Raw genomic sequence first — 16675 nt, forward strand, 5'->3', positions numbered from 1 at the left:
CTTGCTAGAGCAAGTCAAGGAGAAGCAGCTGATGATTTTTCTTCTGTATTTTATGGAGTTTGTTAAGAACTTACTACGTGCAGTTGCTCAGTCACCAAGATCATCTTTCAGATCAAAATGAACATGTCATCAGCATTTGCTGAAATAGTGCTACTAAGTATGAGGCAGCTTTGTGGTTTGTAGCAGAGGTGCAGGAAGACTTTGGATTTCCCCTAAGCATGGGGCACATTCATTCATTCAATAGTATTTATTGAGCGCTTACTATGTGCAGAGCACTGTACTAAACACTTGGAATGTACAAATCGGTAACAGATAGAGACAGTCCCTGCCCTTTGACGGGCTTACAGTCTAATCGGTACATACCAGCTAATCAGGTTGGACACAGTCCCTGTCCCACATGGAGCTCACAGACTTAATCCCCATTTTACAGACGAGGTAACAGAGGCATGGAGAAGTAAATTGGCTTGCCCAAGGCTATACAGCAGACAAGTTGTGGAGCTGGAATTAAAACCCATGTCCCCTGACTCCCATGCCCGGGCTTTTTCCCCTAGGCCATGCTGCTTCCAAATTCAAGAGCAGTCATGAGCTCATTATGGTCAGAGAATGTGTATGTTGTTATAGTGTACCTTCTCAAGTGCTTACTACAATGCTTTGCACACAATAAACCCTCAATAAGTGTGATTGAATGAATGAACATGGTCTTGATTCTGCAGATGCAGTAGTGGCCTCAGGGTAGTCTTTACACGAACTGGGCCCATCTTAACCACACTTCTTTTTGCCACCTGCAACGTATTAATAACCTTGGTTGGGTAACATTTTGGAAAGTGTTCAAGGTATGAGCACAAACATTGCACTCAGAAAATGCCAACTATTTAGTTAGAAGAGAGCAGCGTGTTATGGCCTGAGATTTATTTCGGGAATATTGTGTTGTGTAATTATAAAGCAAATACATAATGATTTCTTTCTTCCAAACTGGAGAACAAGTTGCCTAATAATTATTTGGGGAAATATTAAGGGATCTGCAGAAACCTGTTTTTTCCTTGCATTTACCAAGTCACGCCTCCAGGAACCATTCCTGGTAGTCGAGAAGATCGAGAAGCCTGAATAGGCAACCACAGGCCTGGGAACCACGAATTCCTCTTTCCAGCCATGCCGGGCATTCCTTCAGGGACTACAAGTAAATTGTTCTGGGCCTCTGTTCTACGCTGAAAAACGAAGGCAATCACGTCCTGATTTGCTTTTCCAAAATGCTGTTGGGAGTAATTAGCAAAAGTTTGCAAACCTCTGAAGTGCCATAAATTATTTTGGGTTGGACACACCCTTATCTGGAGAGAATAAAAGTTCAGACCTGAATGACTAATGACTGTAACAGAGAAAGAAATTGAAGATCTATAGAAATCACCACAGTTCTGTAGCATTGACTTACAAAATCCTATATAGAGTACTTGAATTTACCTGCTCTTCAAAATAAGCAAGGATTGAATTCATTGTTATGAATAGAAATATAGAAATATGAATAGAAATGAATAGTTCATTCATTCATTCAATAGTATTTATTGAGCGCTTACTATGTGCAGAGCACTGTACTAAGCACTTGGAATGTACAAATCGGTAACAGATAGAGACAGTCCCCGCCCTTTGATGGGCTTACAGTCTAATCGGGGGAGACGGACAGACAAGAACAATAGTTGCAGCTAAAATAATTTGCACATTAATTTAGGATGTGGTTTTGGGAGCTATCATTCTCCCTCCGTACACGCCTCCCCCCACAAACCATAGCCACACACATCCTTCTGTGTGTTCCACAGAGACAAGCACTTTTTTTAAGGGAATTCTATTTGTTAGTCCTGAGATTCATGGGACTTCTCAGACCAGATTCAGGTCTTTATGCTGTCTGACCCAAACCCCAAGCCAGAATTCTTACAGAGTGTAATGTCAGGAACATAACTTTTCCACCCCACTGAGAGGATTAATAACAATTTAGCTTTCCCATCCACACTGCAGAGGGTTGAGAGGAGAAAAGAAAGATCTGCAGAAGAGGACTGAGGCTCGTGCTAATTATTTTAGTGACTATTCATATCAGCTCCCCACACTGACAGTTGGTAAAAAATACCGTTTAGAACAAGACAGGTTTCTCATTCACCAGCTCACACAGGCAACCCCTCTTCTTCACGGACACCTTGTTTTGTTTTGTTGTCTGTCTCCAGCCTTCTAGACTGGGAGACCATTGTCAGCATGGATCGTCGCTATTTGTTGCTGAATGGTACTTTCCGAGAGCTTACTACGGTGCTCTGCACACAGTAAGTGCTCAATAAACACAAATGAGTGAATGAAAATCGATTCATTTGTAATCAATCGAGTCACTCTGTTCTAATATTTTGCTAGTGTTTGCCCACTCTGCTATGTCCGCTGTGGGACCTTGGGTAAGTCACTTAGCTTCTCTGGACCTCAGCTACCTCATCTGTAAAATGGGGATTAAGAGTGTGAGCCTCATGCGGGACAGGGACTGTGTCCAATCTGATTAATTTGTATCTATCTCACATCTTACAACAGTGCTTGGCACATAGTAAGCACATAATTATCACTGTTATTATTATGTAACTGGGGCTTTTTGAGTAGAATCTGAATCTCTTCTCCTAAGCAAGTTTCCTCTTTAGGCGAAACTAAGTCTTCTTTTCTCTTACCCTCATACCACTCTTGGGCTCTGAGAAATGTTACTGTAGAATAGTGATGATAATGGCATTAAGGCAGTTTATTCTGTGTCAAGCACTGTTCTAAACACTGCCGTCTTCCTCAAGCTTTCAAAAACTAGAGGGCAGGGAGGCATCGGGATGGATCAAATCCCTTCTACTTATCTTGTATCTATCTCAGCGCTTCGTGCAGTGCTTGCCACATAGTATTGCCTTAATCCTATTATTATTATTACCGTCATCAGTATTCTACAGCAACATTTCTCAGAGCCCAGCCCCTTCTTGACTCAAATTTTCCCTGAAGCTCCCTCAGACTGCGAGTCCCATGTGAGACAGGGACTGTGTCCAATTGGATTATTTTCTGTCGGTCACTTAGTACAGTGTTCGGCACATAGTAATGCCATAATCATCACGATAAACCTCAGCAGGTAGTGGGAGCTCCCAGAACAGCTCCCAGGCTCCACCTCCACCAGGATCAGGGATCAAACTTGCCGCCACCCATCCTCAGCTGCCCCACCCAACCACCACCACTCCTGAGGCCGAGATAAGCACTGTTCTTATTGCCATTTTTTTTATGGTATTTGTTAAGCGCTTATTATGTGCCAGGCACTCTACTAAGCATTGGGGTAAATCAGGTTGGACACAGTCCCTGTCCCGCATGAGGCTTACAGTCTTCATCCCCATTTGACAGATGAAGAACTGAGGCACAGAAAGGTGAAATGACTTCCCCAAGGTCACACAGCAGACAAGTGGCACAACTGGGATTAGAACCCGGGTCCTTCTGACTCTCAGGCCATGATGCTTTCCTCTCAGGCCCCGGGGTCACTGCTCCAGGAATGCTCTCTGTTACCTACCAAGTGGGATATGCTCATGCTGACCTGCTCACATATGCTCTCGGCATTTCCCGCAATGGACAGTTAACTCCACGTGGTGATGATGACTGAGGAGATTCCACCTCACCTTGCCTTCCACAGTCACAACGGGACAGAGTAAAGCATCCACAACAGGAAGTTGCTGCAAAACTCCTTCTAGACTGTAAGCACATCGTGGTCACAGAGTTTGTTTATTGCTCTTTCCCAAGTGCTTAATGCAGTGTTTTGCACACAATGTTCATTAAATATGATTGCCTAAATGAATGAAAACCCAGAGTAGACGGGGGGCTTCTGGAGTGGTCCCTGTGGCTACTGGGGTGCCTTGGTTGCCTTTCTTCCACTCCCTTCTGCATCACCCTGAATTGCCCCCTTTTATTCAGCCCCCTCCCAGCCCCCAGTACTTTTGTGCACATGTGTAATATTTCTATTAATATCTGCCTTCCCCTCTAGACTGTATAGCTCACTGTGGGCAGGGAATGTGTCTATTAGTGCTATATTGTATTTATTCAATTTATTGAGTGCTTACTGTGTGCATTGCACTGTACTGAGCGCTTGGGAAAGTACAGTCCAGCAATAGATAGACAATCGCTGCCCACACGAGCTCACAGTCTCCCAAACACTTAGTATGGTGCTCTGCACACAGTAAGCACTCAATAAATATGATTGTCTCACTGACTGGGACCCTGAAAATCTGCCATTTCATTTTTGGATATTTGCCTGGGTTGTGTGGTAATGTTTCATCATTCCTAACTCTCTCCAGTCCCTTCTCCCCACTTTTACTTTTAGATTGAGCCCCCCAAGAGACAGTTATCATGTCCAGTTGTCACCTATGTATTCCCCCCAGTGCTTACTACAGTGCTCAGCACATCCTAAGTGCTTAATAAATAATACTACTACAGTCAAAGTTTCTCTGAGAAAAAGGGAAATGAAACCAACCAAAACAGGACATGAAGGTACATAACTGAAAAAAAAAAAAGTGAAAATAAGTCAAGGTTTTAAAATGCTGTCACGATTAATAAGTTATAGAACAATTAGACTGATAAGTCATGATGAATGCATGATTTTTATCTTGACTATGACTCCATTGTCTCAGTGAGAAACATTAATGTGTAATGGAAATGGCTTTTAAAAATAAATTATGCAATGTGTTACAACCCGTTGAACAGATTCCTTGCATTATTTGTAAAGAAATAACTGCAAGTTGGTATCTTTTCATTTTCAAACCATCTACCAAAAAAACCCCAATTATCCCCCCAGTGCTCAGCATTTACTGTTCTTTATAAGGGAGGACAGAGAGGCTCAGATTAAGGGATGGAGTTAATCCATTCCTTCTGAGATATAACCAATATCAGTGCTGAAGGAGGAGTCAAGGGATTTTTGGCTTCCAATCTGATATTCATTCCATTAGTTTACAACTTCTTATAACAACTCACTCCAAAATCTGTTCCAAAGGAAGCACTCATATTTCTTTCACCATGTAACACTGATTATTTTTGAAGACACATCCAATTAGGTTAGCTGCTTTGCTACTACTAATAATTAGGGTATGTGTTAAGCACTTACTATATGCCAAATACTGTTCTAAGCACTGGGGGTAGATACAAGATGACTGGATTGGACACAGTTCCTGTCCCACTTTGGGCTCACAGTTTTAATCCCCATTTTACAGATGAGGGAACTGAGGCACAGAGAAGTTCAAAGACTGGCCCAAAGTCACAGCAGGGAAGTGGCGGAGCCAGGATTAGAACCCATGATCTTGACTCCCAGGCCCATGCTCTAACCACTAGGCCACTCTGGTGCAACCCAGACAGAATAAACATGGTCTACAGTGAGCACCTGCCTCACTCTGGAACAGAAATGAGAAGTCCAGTTGCAACTAATCACTATGAGCGTGATGAAAAAGTTCTCTTTTTTCTGTTATATTTTCATTTTACAAAACCCTCATTATCTTGCAGTGTTACCTCTCTCTTGCTCTTTCTCAAGTTTTGCTCGTGGTATGACAGCCACCTAAACTTAAACTCCTCAACTGCCTAATCTAAAAATCCTTGTTTGTATTTTTTTCCCATTTTTTTTCCAACTTCTTAGAAACTTCCTGGCAGAAAGCCGAAGCCCTTAGCTCATTGCAAGAGTTCAAAGTGGTGGCTCAACAGTGCTTTCCAATGGCATTTGCCCAGGAACACCATTAAAAATCAAATCGAAACCAAAGCACATTTTTAAAGCCATTCATAATGTAGCAGCAACCCAGGGGAGCTTTGGGCTGCAAAATGAATAGGTGATTGATTCCCTACCATGGGTAAGTAAGCCAGGACCACAGGAGGTCTTATAATCTATCATTTGGCTTTATTGTCCAGGACTGAGAAACCAAATTTTTAAGATCACGCAGAGGAATTGCTGCCGCTGGCTCGCACTATAGCTCAGAATCGACAGCGAAAAAGCAAGAGCGATGGCTCAGGATCCTCTTCTCGCTGCCAATAACTCCCAGCTAGGCTGAAATTTGTCTCCCGCGGATTGAGTCGACGCCTCTCCAGTAACCGCTGCTGACTGCCCCCTCGGTCCCGGTTTGGGGACCTACTAGCTGACTTTTGGAGAACGGCCTCGCACGGGTCTGCAGGTGGCAAGGTGGGTGACCCAGCCCCACTCCCACAGTCACGCTGCCCGGCTTCCTTTGGAAAGACAGCTCATCCGACAAATCGTTCCTCGGAGGGCAGAGTCATTTGCCTTAATGTGGCAGCCGTTAAGCTGATGTTCCACCCGGGGCCTCCCCTGGATGTTTGATGAGTTGCAGACAAGAAACAGAAATGAGAGGGAAAGGAGCCTCTCCAAGACCTAAATGCCAACGAGACACCCTCCGAGAATTAGGAAGCAGAGAGCCCGGACGCGAGACGGCTCAGACCAACAGCACAGCTGCCGAGTTCTGGCCGAGAAGCATCTGAAACATATTACGATCCAACAGGCTTAGAGGCATTTGTGATCAACCAGGTGCCCATCCAAACCCCACAGTGGGATGAATCCTTCTCCTCCTTACGATGGGTTCCCCCACCCAGCCTTTCTGAATTCTAGGGAGACTTCTAAGCCACTTCTACAAGGCGGGTTCATGAAACACTGTTTTTTAAACAATCACGTGTCTGATGATCGCGAGTGCTTTTTTAAATCACCTACCCCGGCCAGAAGCAACTTAAACCAATGAAATGGCACGAGACGAGGAGGATCATTCCTCAAGGAGTATCATTCTAAGCCCCACTGAATGATAACAAATGAAACAGACAGGTTACCTGTACTTCCAGCAGCTGTGAGAGGGAGTCCTCAGGGCAAAGGTCTTGAGCATCTTCTCTTGATCCTTCGACGTACCCTTGAATGCGCTCCAGGGTGGAAGAACAGGCTGGAGGGAAATGGGCCCCAGTTTGATCGCCTCCCAGAAAAATGGGTTTAAGGGGCAACTTGGGCTCCATAGGACCTCCAATCTGGAGATTTCAAGCCAAAGGGCCTACGTGGCCTAGGGGATAGAGCCTGGGCCTGGAAATCAGAGAGACCTGCATTCTAATGCCAGCTCCGCTACTAGTCTCCTGGGTGGCCTTGGGCAAGTCCCTTCACTTTTCTGGCCCACAGTTACCTCATCCGGAAAATGGGGATAAGACCTGGAAGCCCCATGTAGGACAGAGACTGTGTCCAACATGGTTAGCTAGAAACTATCCCACACTTAGTACAGTGCTTGCCACATAGTAAGCACTTAAAAAATGCCACAGTTATTTCAATGGCTTGGTCTTGTCCCAGGCTTGAGATGAACTCTCTCTTCCTGATCTTTACCGAGCTGGAGAGAGAGATTTTCCAAGCACACAGAAAAAGGTTCCTTCTAGCTCTCTCAAGGCAAAAGCCAACACCTGCCTACATCCCTAATGAGCTAAACTACCTGGAAACCTAGCAGGATTTTACTGAACATGCTCAGAAGAGGCACCAGCCTTCCCTCCATTACAGCCTTAGAAGCGTAGGCAGCCAGCAGGACATCGTTAATCCCTGATTGGCCTAAACAAGCTTGAATTTCCTTTCCAATCCCCAGGAAACTTTTGAACTCAAATCATTTTAAATCTGGCAGTTGAGAACCCCTTTAAACAACTACTTTTTAAGGAAAAGTTAGATTGGAATTTCCAGGGTTAAAACATCGTTTTGTCAGTGAGAAAGTAATAAGCAAAGAAAATCCCACCACATTTTTTTTCCCCTGTCTTTCCCCACTCAAAAGGCTGGTGTAAGTGGAAAAGAGAGGAAAATAAATCTACTCTGACTGGGCTAGCGCTTGAGCCCCAAATGAACTAATGTTTATTCCATTCTTCTTTGCTTTTTGTAAATGAGTCACATTTACATCGATGAGGCTGGAAAAGCTATCTGTTCATTTCTTTTCTCCATCTATTTTGCCAGAGCTACGACATAAGGCTTTCTTAGAATGAAATCGAACAGTGACTGCTTAAATTCTTAATCAGCAGCAGCAGCTCACTTCAGCTTCTAATGTATTTACAATTATAATTTTACTTAAAATAGGTCTCTACCTTTCACTTGGCAGTAAGATAGCATTTTAACTTTTTTGGCTTTGGAACTGGAATGTAAGCATCTTTTTTTTTTTGCACATTAATCACTCTGCATTAAGACACTCAATTAATCCATTTTCCAAATGTGTTCAAAGGCTTACATCTTGTTTAAAAACATTGTTCCTGAGATGTTATTTAAATGTAGCTTGGGAGAGAAGACTTTTCACAGTGATTTTTTTTCAAATAAATCCAATTTTGCATTCTAGTGGAATGATGTTCATTTAGGATTGCTGGGTGCTAAATCAAATTTCAAAATTACCCACCATTCCCAATTCCTTTTACACCACTTCTCTTCATCACCTCGTATTTTTTTGAAGGCTACCCTGTACTTTGCCTTTGCCCAGGGGAATCGAAACTTTAAAGAGCCCTATCTCAAACCCTACTGGAGGAGCCTAGCAGACTCAGGTGATTCTTCATCCTCTCTCAATAGTGGACTTGCAAACAATCCCTGAGAGTAGGTAGGGCAGGTGGTCTGAGAGGTTTTTTGTTTTTTATTTTAACATTGGCCGAAAAAGGACCCAATCCAAGGAACTTCCTGCTGGTTGCAAGAAAAACCCCTGACTAGTCCAATAGTATATTGAATGAAGGAAGCAGTGTGGTCTAATGGAAAGAGCACGGGTCTAGAAGTCAAGAGATCTGGGTTCTAGTTTTGCCCCTACCACTTGCCTTCTGTATGACCTTGGACAAGTCACTTTTCTCACTTGTAAAATGGAGATAAAATATCATTCCCCCTCCTTCTTAGACTGTGAGCCCCATTTGTGGCAGGGACTGTGTTTGACCTGATTATTCCATATCTACTACGGTGTTTAGTAGAGAGTGTGGCACCTAAAAATTAATGAATACCAGTTATTACTTTTTTTTACTCTGAAAGGGGCTGGAAACTGGATTGTGCAGCAGTGTCAGTGTCATGAATATGGCAGGCACAAATTCTAGTACCACAGACCTCCGAAAGCTAAGTGGGAAGATGATTTTTTGTGTGCCAGTGCAAACTAAGAGAAAATGATCCAAACTGCACTATACAAACAGAATCTCTGAGTAATAATAGTAATGATAATGATAATAATAATTATGGTATTTGTTAAGCTCAGACTGTGTGCCAGGCACTGTACTAAGACGTGGAGTGGTTACAAGCAAATTGTGTTGGACACAGTCTCTTTCCCTCATGGGGCTCACAGTCTTAACCCCCAGTTTCCAGACGAGGAAACTGAGGCACAGAGAAGTGAAGTGACTTGCTGAAGGTCATCCGGCAGACAAGTGGTAGTGTTGGGATTAGAACCCAGGTCCATCTGACTCCCAGGCCCATGTTCTATCTGCTAGGCCATGCTTCTTTTCTGAGCTAGTAACTTAACTCAGGAGCTCTGTCTTGGAGTCACCGTTGATCTTTTTCAAATAGAATTTTGTAAGCACATACTATGTGACAGGCACAGTACTAAGCATTGGGTTAGATAAAAGATAATCAGATTAGTCACAGCCCCTGTCCCACATAGGGCTCACGATCTTAAGCTCCATTCTACAGATGAGGGAACTGAGGCACAGAGAAGTTACTTGATTCGCCCATGGTCACACAGCAGATTATTACTTCAAATCATTGCTTCATCATGTAGCGGGAGTCCAAAAGACCAACAAAATGCTGAGGATCTTCAGGAAGGATACAGAAAATTAAAGAAAAAACACAACTATGCCACTGAAGAAAGCCCTAGCATGCTCTCACCTGTAATTCTGTCTGCTGCTCTGATTGCTCATTGTGGAAAGTCATAATTGAGCCGAAGAAAATACAAATAAGGAGAATCAAACTGACGAGAGATAGAACATCTTTAAAACTGAGTGGAAAGAGAAGGATTTCTCTTTACCTTTACCAATGAAAGGTAAAGCCTTGGGAAATATTATTGATATTTTCAAAATCATGAAGTACGAGGACAAGGCAAACAAGGATTTGTTGCTCACAAAATCTAACAAAAAGGGAAGCGAGGCTGCCTATTGAAGCCTGCAGGTGGTAGGTTCAAAAGAAATAAAAGGAAACTCTACCCAGCACGTTATAAGCGTGTGGAATTTGTCATCACAGGAGGCTGTGGAAGATAGAAATATCAGCAGGTTCAAAAAGGTGATAAATTTATCCGTCATTATTGCTGGGATGTCCCAGTAGGAAGGCAAGAGAATCTCTGTCCTCTGAATTCTGGACTGAGAACCTGCCTAAGGGATTTGATTTTCATGCTAGGAACTTGCCTAACACGACTGTCCCTGTCCCTTGTCCCTGTCAGCCATGTTGGCTGCAGCCTGGGGTGTAAAGGTGGGCAGGGGTGCAACCCATTCCAAAAGGTGCATGAAGGATTTTTTTTAATGTGCAGGATTGGGAAGAACATGAGCCTGGGACTCGGAAGACTTGATTTCTAATCCTGCCCCTGGCCCTTGCCTGCTATGTAATCTTGGACGAGTCACTTAACTACGTCTCAATTTTCTCATCCGGAAATAGAGGAATAAATACCTGTCTTCCCCCCTTGTTAGTCCTGTAAGTCCTATGTGGGGCAGGACCTATATTGGACCTGATTAATTTATATCTATCCTAGTGTTCAATACAATGATTGGCATATGGTAAGCGTTTAATAAATACCACAATTAGTATTATCACTATTATTACTGTGGCCAAAGTGACCACAGCAGAGTGCTGATATCTGGACCAAGGCTTTTAAAGCCTCTGTTGTCTTTGTTGCCCACATTAGTCAGCTGTTTTTCAGGATTTCTGCTGTAGTCATCCACTTGGTGGAATGTCATAGGTGTTCATTCATTCATTCATTCATTCATTCATTCATTCATTCATTCATTCATTCAATCATATTTATTGTGCTCTTACTGTGTGCACAGCACTGTTCTAAGCACTCAGTATAACACTATAACAATATAACATACAAATTCCCTGCCCCAAATGAGCTGATAGACTAGAGGGAGGGATGTGCATTAATATAAATAAATAAATAAATAAATAAATAAATAAATAAATAAATAAAATGACAGATATGTACATAAATGCTGTGGGGCTGGGAGGCAGGATGAATGAAGGAAGCAAGTCAGGGTGACACAGAAGGGAGAGGGAGAGGAGGAAAGAAGGACTTAGTCAGGGAAGGCCTCTTGGAGGAGATGTGCTTTCAAGAAGGCTTTGAAGCAGGGGAGAGTAATCGTCTGTCATATTTGAGGAGGGAGGGCGTTTCAGAGGGAGGGCGTTTCAGCTGAGAGGCAGAATGTGGGCGAGGGGTTGGCGACAAGATAGATGAGATGGAGGCACAGTGAGAAGGTTAGCATTAGAGGAGTGAAATGTGTGGACTGGGTTGTAGGAGGAGAGTAGCTAGGTGAGGTAGGAAGAGGCAAGGTGATTAACTCAGAAAACTCCCTACAACTGCATAGCCCCATCAGGTAGACTCTATCACTAATAAGATGCATGTCTATAAGATCAACCTTCGCATTGGTCCTCCAAGCATCCCATCACCCCTATTAGACCATTTCACTGGATGCCTGGTCGATAGAGTACAGGCCTGGGCACTGGGTTCTAATCCTGACCCTGCCATCTACCTGCTGTATGATCTTGGACAAGTTACTTCACTTGTTTGTGCCTCAGTTTCCTCAAATGCAAAATGGGGATTCATTATCTGTTCTGCCTCCTATTTAGACTGTGAGGCCTTTGTGAGACAGGGACTGTGTCCGGGCCTGAGCAACTTGTAACTACCCAGCACTTAGAACACGTATTAAGTGCTTAACAAATACCCTAAAAATAAACAAAAAGCACAGGTCTGGACTAGTAATGGTCCTGTTTATGTGTAGATATGAAATCCACGGCACAGAGTCCAGAATTTTCCAAGTTTCACCGTCATAACTTTCTCCTTTACCACATTCTAAAGATCAGGATTAGGAAACGATAATGGTGGTATGTGTTAATCTCTTACTGTGTGTCAACCACTGTGCTAAACGCTGGTTTAAATACAAGATCATCAGGTTGGACCCAGTCCCTGTCCTTCGTGGGGCTCGCAGTTGTTACATTTTACCGAAGACATTAGTGTGCTGAAAGGTTCACTTTAATCACTTGAGCCTCTCTCCTAATCTTGTGATGATTCTGAAGTAGTTTTTGAAATTGTTCATTTTATGATTATAATTGCCAGGACTGGGTAATTTTGCTTAGTGAGGAACTGGTGGGCAGGGAATATTTACTTTGATTGCGACTGATTCATTATGGAGGCTCTCAGTTGCTCCCTGCAGAAAGACTTTGTTTCATTTTCCCATTAAAAGTGTTCAGAGTCCATTTCCTAGAAGAACGGTTCACAGGGACATCATATTTCAGAGATGGGTGCAGTGCATAGCATAATGGATAGAGCACAGGCCCTGGGAGTCAGAAAGTCATGGGTTCTAATCCTGACTCCACCACTTAACTTCTCTGTGCCTCAGTACCACATATGAGAAACGGGGAGTGAGACTATGTCCAACCCGATTTGCCGATATCCACCCCAGTGCTTAGTACGGTGCCCGGCACATAGTAAACACTTAACAAATACCTCATTTCAGAGCAGCTGTATCTCTCATCTTTTGCAATAATAGTAATAATGATAATAGTATTTATTAAGCGCTGACTTCGTCAAACACTGTACTAAGCACTGGGGCAGATCACAGTCTCAATCCTCATTTTACAGATGCGGTAACTGAGGCCCAGAGCAGTGAAGTGACTCGCCAAGGTCACACAGCAGAGCCGAGACTAGAACGTATGACCTCCTGTCTCTCAGCACATATCCACATATTCATTAGCCCCAGATGCTGTGTTCAGATGGACAGAGACTGCTTTTTTAGCAGACTTAGATCCTCACTGAGTTCAGTAGACCCAAAGGTCCCTTCTAATGCACTAGTAAACCCCTACAAATCTACTTAATATCAATGAATCATTCAAAATCAGCACCTGATTTCACAAGAATCCAGAAGATTCCAAAATAAAAACATATATGCCCTACTCAAGGCATTCTTCATTCCAAATGAGAACTAATAAAAATCTGCAAAGAAATCGAGAGAAACAGTGTGGCCTAATGGAAAGAGCACTGGGAAACAGAGGACCTGGGCTCTAATTCTGGCTGCGCCACGTGTCTGCTGCGTGACCTTGGGGAAGTCACTTCAAGAGAAGCAGAGTGGCTCAGTGGAAAGAGCCCGGACTTGGGAGTCAGAGGTCATGGGTCAAATCCCAGTTCAGCCACTTGTCAGCTGTGTGACTTTGGGCAAGTCACTTAACTTCTCTGCGCCTCAGTTACCCCATCTGTAAAATGGAGATTAAGACTGTGAGCCCCACGTGGGACAACCTTATCACCTTGTTTCCTCCCCAGTGCTTAGAACAGTGCTTTGCACATAGTAAGTGCTTAACAAATGCCATTATTATTATTGTTATTCATTCATTCATTCAATAGCATTTATTGAGCACTTACTATGTGCAGAGCACTGTACTAAGCGCTTGCAATGAACAAGTCAGTTATTATTACTCTCTGTGCCTCAGTCACCTCGTTAGTAAAATGGGACATGGACTGTGTCCAATCTCATTACTTCAGGGGTCAGTACAGGGCCTGGCCCATAAGTGTTTAACAGATACCATAAAAAATGCTATAGATCCATACTTGAGGAAGCATAGGGTTATATTTCAGTTTGAAGATAAGGATCTGTGAGGAATATACCTTGGAAACTATTTGAAGCACATGACGGCTATAGCTCCTAATGGCTGACGAACTGATGAATTAATCCAGTTACTGTCCTATCTGCCTCCCACCATTACTCTCCAAACTCCCTGGGTGAGTCGTCTACACCCACTGCCTCTGCTTCCTCTCCTCCAATTGCTCCTTGATCCCCTCCAATCTGGCTTCCACCCTCTTCAGTCCATGGAAAATACTTTCATTTAGGTGACAAATGGCCTCTTTCTTGTAAATCCAACGACCCCCACACAATCCTAATCCTTCTAGGTATCTCAACTGCCAAGTGCTTAACACAGTGCTCAGCATACAGTAAGTGCTTAATAAATACCATTGATTGACTGATTGAATTCTCCCCCTAGCCCTCTGGTTGCTCATTTTCATTCTCTTTTGTGGGCTACACTGGGGATGGGAGACACTCAGGGTTCAGTTCTGGATCCCCTCCTATTGTCCTACACCTACTCTCTTGGAGAACTCATTGGCTCCCTCATCTTCAACTACCAATCCTACGTGGATGATTTCTAAATCTACCTCTCCAGCCCTGTCCGCTCTCCTTCTCTACAGTTTCTCATTTCCTCCTTCCCTCAAGACATCTCTACTTGGATGTCCTACCAACATTTCAAACTTAACATATCCAGAACAGAATTCCTCATCTTCCCACCCAAAACCTGCCCTCCCCCATCTTTCCCATCACTGTAGACAACACTATCTCACGAATCTGTAACCTTGGCATTTTCCTCAACTCACCTCTTTCTTTCAAGCCACATAGGCCATCACTATTTCCTTCATTCAACCTTCATGACCACTAAAATCTCCCCTTCCCACTCCATTCAAACTGCTACTAAGGTGTTCCAAACACTTATCCTATTCTGCCTTGACTACTGCATCAGCCTCCTTGCTAACGTCCTTGCCATCTATCTCTCCCTATTCCAGTCTTTCCTTCACTTTGCAGCCTGGATTATTTTTTCTGAAAAACCAATTTTATTTTTTCTGAAAAACCAATTCAGTTCCCACCTCCCCATTCCTCAGAAACTTCCAGGGGTTGCTCATCCACCTCCTCATTTCACAGAAACTACTTACCATCGGCTTCAATGCACTCAATCAGTTCACCCCCTCCTTTCTTATTTCACTGATTTCCTGCTACAACGCATCCCACATGCTTGGCTCCTCCATTACCAACCTACTCACTGTACCTCGATCTCACCCGCTGATCCCTTGGCCATGTTGTCCCTCTGACCTGGAACTCTCTCCCCCTTCATATCCAACAATTCACCACTCTCCACTCCTTCAAAACTTTGTTAAAATCACATCTCCTCCAAGAGGCCTTCCCCTAATAAATCCTCATTCCCTCTACTACTCCTCCCTTCTACGTTGCCTACGTACTTGGATCTGTACTCTTTAAGTACTTGATATTCAACCCATCATCAGCCCCACAGAAATTATCCACCTATCCATAATTTATTTTAATGTCCATCTCCCCCTCCAGACTGCAAGCTCCTTCTGAGCAGGGAACATGTCTCCTAATCCTGTTTTGTTATACTCTTCAAAGCAGTGAGTCCAGTCCTCTGCACCAAGGGCTCAATAAATACCATCAAGTGATTGACTGATAGTTTGTCCCTAGAATTTGGACCATCATGGTGTGCCTTTCCATTGTGTGTCTTCCCATTCCTTTCCAATGACCGTGAGAACAGGGTGTGGAGGGGTTGGTGATGAGGCACTGTGGGATACGCTCGGCATTCTGAGACACTGCAGTTAGGTTCCTTAATGCTGTGGGACCCAAACTGGGCATGCTCCAGTCCTAATGTATCATTCATTCATTCAATCATATTTATTGAGCACATACTATGTGCAGAGCACTATACTAAGCACTTGGGAGAGTACCATGTAACAGTAAAAGACACATTCCCTGCCCTCAATGAGCTTACAGTCTAGAAGTCAAAGATCCAAAGTGATCTGTGGAGAACAGCACAATGAGCCTTTTTAGTTTACTGGAGAAGATTCTGGGTTGGGAGCCAGGAGACTTGAGTTTCAAATCCCAGCTCTGCCCGCTTCGTGCTTTATAGCTTTGAGCGAGTCACTTCCATTTCTATTATTTCTCTCATTTCCTGAGACACTCTATAAAAATGCAGCACTGTCAGGGGCCAACAGGGATGTAAATCAGCCTACCCATAATTCAACTGGTTATTGAAAATTCCTACTTTCCCAAGGTAAAATTTATTTTCTATCCATTCCTCATATTTGGATGAACAGCCGTTTTCCCTGAAAACAGGAAGTTTTCTTCTCGAGACTAAATAAACTTAAAATTCTAAGCGGTCGGAAAGTGCCGATCTGACAGTTCTGAGGAAAATCCTATTTCCAGGCCCTTGTCATCATTGCTCTGGGCCGGACCACAACCCTCAGACATTAGTCCTTCAGTGATGTCGACAGGAAGCCACCAGTGAGCCATTCAGACCCTCCAAGCTTTTAGATTAAAATCCATATATTCTTCTCCTCTTTTCACATTGGTCCTCTATGGAGATTTCCCTTTCAATTTTCTGGCTGAGAACTATTCCTCTTCCAAATCATACCTTCCTTTAAATCACTGGTTACAAATCAAATGGGTAAATAATCATTTTACCAGGGCTATGAATAATACCATGTGGTACCCAAATTAAATAGTCAGCCTGTATTTCAGTCTTGGAATCCTGCTGCTGCTGCTGCTGCTGCTGCTTATAAACTTCCTAAGCTTCATCTCGGTAACTTAGGATAAATAGTACAGCTTGACTGAATTACTGCCTAGTATTCTACTGAGGGGGGGAAATCTAGAAATTTAGAATAAACTAGCCAGTTTTACGAAC

This window comes from Ornithorhynchus anatinus, chromosome 7 (genome assembly GCF_004115215.2).
Source record: "Ornithorhynchus anatinus isolate Pmale09 chromosome 7, mOrnAna1.pri.v4, whole genome shotgun sequence".
Classification (NCBI taxonomy): Eukaryota; Metazoa; Chordata; class Mammalia; order Monotremata; family Ornithorhynchidae; genus Ornithorhynchus; species Ornithorhynchus anatinus.